At 33.0% G+C, this 4,551-nt stretch overlaps 1 pseudogene; it reads left to right on the plus strand.

The window, feature by feature from the left end:
* The first annotated feature begins 3,663 nt into the window (after nucleotides 1–3,663).
* On the plus strand, nucleotides 3,664–4,304 carry LOC134717785 (uncharacterized; annotated as a pseudogene).
* Nucleotides 4,305–4,551: the final 247 nt, after the last annotated feature.

Here is a 4,551-nt window from a genome sequence, read left to right on the forward strand (position 1 = left end):
ATGGGTACAGCTTTTGCTAACAGAAACGAACGAGGAGCTAGATTTATATCGGGCACACATTATTCAAACGGCAAAGATCTGGGCAGACTGTTTTTAGGAATATCACAAAATATTCTCAGCTTGAAGTCAAGAAATCTACAAGCATGCGGCATAATTTCCAAAACAAACCCTGGAGCAAGAACGTATATTAAATGTTTATTAAACGACCTAGATGATTCTCTATTTCTTTATGATATTACAATCTCAAATATCAGTTTCATAACGGTAACATATAAGAAAAACTCCTTTTCAGTTCTTATATGACAGAAATAGATTTATCGGAATTCAGAGAACTCTCGCATTTTATCAACCAGATGCTCCACAGGGCGTAGCTTTATACGACCGCAGAGGTTAAACCCTGAACGGTTGGGGCAAGTATGGACACAACATTCAAGCTGGATTCAGTTCTAAATTTGGATTGTGATTAAATAGTTGACACAGCATAGGTTTCTGACACAGAATAAATGTGTTCTAATGAACTTAAAAATTTTGTTTTCTCTTAGAGCAATTCACTATGCTGTTGAATATTAATCCTCTCAAAAATTGTTTGAAGAAATTTTCATTTTATTTATGAAATTTCATTTCAAATGAGAAAATTGAACCCAATTTTTTTTAATCACATCCCCCTTTCCCTTATTCCAAATTAATCTCAATTAAATTTCTAATGGAGTTTGCAACAATAACTACTCATTTAAATACATCATAAAATATTAAGATGTAAAAAAACTGCTTGTTATCACTGAATGGTAAAGATTATTTTAATTTATCAGTTGGTAGTAAAAAGTGAATATACATTGTATATAACAAAGATTTGAGTTGATTCTGGACAAAGAAAGATAACTCCAATTAAAAAAAAATATTGCTATTTCACAATATTGTGCAATTAGATATTTCTTGCTTACTATTCTGGACAAAGAAAGATAACTCTAATTAAAAAAAAATATTGCTATTTCACAATATTGTGCAATTAGATATTTCTTGCCATTGTGCAATACTGTGCAATTGAAAAGACTTGCTATTGCACAATACTTAATATAATATTTTAGATCCTGATTTGGACCAACTTGAAAACTGGGCCCATAATCAAAAATCTAAGTACATGTTTGGATTCAGCATATCAAAGAACCCCAAGATTTCAATTTTTGTTAAAATCAAACTAAGTTTAATTTTGGACCCTTTGGACTTTAATGTAGACCAATTTGAAAACAGGACCAAAAATGAAGAATCTACATACACAGTTAGATTTGGCATATCAAAGAACCCCATTTATTCAATTTTTAATGAAATCAAACAATGTTTAATTTTGGACCCCGATTTGGACCAACTTGAAAACTGGGCCAATAATCAAGAATCTAAATACATTTTTAGATTCAGCATATCAAAGAACCCAACCGATTATTTTTTTGTCAAAATCAAACTAAGTTTAATTTTGGACCCTTTGGACCTTAATGTAGACCAATTTGAAAATGGGACCAAAAATTAAGAATCTACATACACAGTTAGATTCCGCATATCAAAGAACCCCAATTATTCAATTCTTGATGAAATCAAACAAAGTTTAATTTTGGACCCTTTGGGCCCCTTTTTCCTAAACTGTTAGGACCAAAACTCCCAAAATAAATACCAACCTTCCTTTTATGGTCATAAACCTTGTGTTTAAATTTCATAGATTTCTATTTACTTATACTAAAGTTATTGTGCGAAAACCAAGAATAATGCTTATTTGGGTCCCTTTTTGGCCTCTAATTCCTAAACTGTTGGGACCTAAACTCCCAAAATCAATACCAACCTTCCTTTTGTGGTCATAAACATTGTGTTTAAATTTCATAGATTTCTATTTACTTATACTAAAGTTATTGTGCGAAAACCAAGAATAATGCTTATTTGGGTCCCTTTTTGGCCTCTAATTCCTAAACTGTTGGGACCTAAACTCCCAAAATCAATACCAACCTTCCTTTTGTGGTCATAAACCTTGTGTTAAAATTTCATAGATTTCTATTCACTTTTACTAAAGTTAGAGTGCGAAAACTTAAAGTATTCGGACGACGACGACGACGACAACGACGACGACGACAACGTGATAGCAATATACGATGAAAATTTTTTCAAAATTTGCGGTCGTATAAAAATGCGAATTCCCTCTGACGTGTTTCTAAATTAAAAAAAACCACTTAATATAATTACTGTTTACTTCTGATTTTCCATGTTGTTAAAACCACGCATATAAGTCGGGGGAATTGTCAAAGATGAGATTATGAAAAGAACATTATAGGAAAGTTGTACAAGTTCAATTCCAATGTTTGTTTTTACCTTTTAAAGCAAGACAATCATAAGAATCTGAGATGATCCTTAATAGTGAGAATAAAACGATTGACGCGAGGACATTGCTCTGAGCCACCGGTATAAGTCTATAAATTGCATGAAAGCAATCGTATCCCAAAAATATGTAGTACCTTAATTCCCACGTCGACCCGGCCCAAGTCGTTTCGTCCCACGTCGATCCGGCCCCAATAAAACACATATTTATAGGGAATAGAAATAAAGATATATTAATGGTGTAATTCATAAATGTTTTTGATTTTTATTATAAGGTAATAGTTGTAGACTACGGTAAAAAAGAAAAATCTTCAGACGAGTATAAAACAACTAGATTGATTATGATTTTATTACAAGTTTTCATGATTATCGGGTATAATTATAATAAAAACAATTCAAACATCAACATTAATCTGCTGTAATTAGCAATTTCTTTCAATTGACATTGATCCTAACAACAAGTCTTTCATCTTGTGTAATACCAATTAGCTACATACACAACGGTACAAGCCGATCCCCAAGCTGATACATACAAACTTTGTTTTTCTTTTAAGTTCTTAAAATTTCTCAAATTGAGAATTTTTGTTCGGTTACCGAATCCTAACTATCAAAGAGAAGACAGAATGCGTTTTTTTTTTTAATATCACAATGGCTTTTCCTTGTGTGGTTTGTCTCCAACATGTTAGACCTCGACAGCATGCACTTCAGTGTGAGGGATGTTCACGGTGGCAACACCGTCTATGCAATACTGGTAAGTTTCTAATTTGCCTTTTTCTTTAATATCATCAAACTGAAATTTTGTATATAAGTTTTTCACAAAGAAATACGTATATTAGACGTCCTTCACCATTAATAAGAGAAAGTATACTATATAGTTTTGTTTCAAATCTGGGAATGTTAATTTGCGTGTTTTTCATGTGTAAAATGGTAAAAAGCTTAATAGAAAAAAAGTTCAAATAGTTGAATATTTGAATTATATATTTACACCATATATTTGTATTATATATTTGCAATGATAGATACAAACTACAAGATGTGATATGAGTGCCAATGGGACAACTCTACATCCAAGTCACAATATGAACACACCATACATAAGTATGAATATTCACAAAATACTTTGAAAATAGTTATTGCTTTGCGACTAAATAATAATATGTATATACTGTATTTATTGTCATGATTACATATAATTAAAAAATAATAATATTATTATTCGATTATCTTGTAGGAGCCTGGTCAGCAGTAAAGTCTGTGTTTCCCAATGCTGACATTAAGGGATGTGCCTTCCACTAGGGTGAGGCAGTGATGCGAAAAGTCGCCAACCTTGGATTAAAGACAGCCTTCTCTGCAGACGAAGCCGTCAACGTCTTCATCAAGACAGTGTTAGCCTTACCATACCTGCCAGCAGGACACATTATCCAAGCTTACAGACAGCTAACAGTACCACCAACGGCTCCACCTCTTCTTCACCAACTCATGGCCTAGATCAACAGAGCGTGGCTACAGTGTTCCGTTTGGAGTGTGGCCCAATGGTCAGTGTACCAACTGTCCATCCGGACCAATAATGCTGTAGAAGGTATTTTGTTTTTATATATTATTTACAAAACAGTAGAGTTGGTATAACTGAAGTAAATGAACAACATGGAAGTAAGCAATTATTGAAATGACTGATAAACACATGATAAATACTTTTTTTTTAAAATATACGAAACTGTTATTAAATATTGTCATCTGCTATATTGATTTTTCTCTTAATATATGAACTTAACATTTGCTTTTAATTTTGAAGGTTGGCATCGGAGATTAAACAGTAAAGCTAACGGGAAAAAACGACACTTCTACAAGATTGTTACTGCACTAATCAAAGAAGCCAAGACAGTTTCCAGACAAGTTCGCCTCGTAGATGAGCCTAGTCTTGCCCGTTGGCAGCGCACAAAGTACTAACGTTCACAGCCTCTCTACGCTATGGGAGCAACTAACAGACGGTACCATTACCACCTCCTTCTTCCTTCGTGCCGTCAGTCATATGTATCACATCCCTGCGCCAGACCTAAAAGAAGACACTAACAGTGACTGATTACATTAACATTTGTTTGAACTGTATGATGTGTATTATGTGACTACAATGTAGATGTTTTTTTTTTTTATATATAACATTTATTTATTCTTCTTGATGAGCATATATTATACATG

Source organism: Mytilus trossulus, chromosome 5, assembly GCF_036588685.1.
Source record: "Mytilus trossulus isolate FHL-02 chromosome 5, PNRI_Mtr1.1.1.hap1, whole genome shotgun sequence".
Classification (NCBI taxonomy): domain Eukaryota; kingdom Metazoa; phylum Mollusca; class Bivalvia; order Mytilida; family Mytilidae; genus Mytilus; species Mytilus trossulus.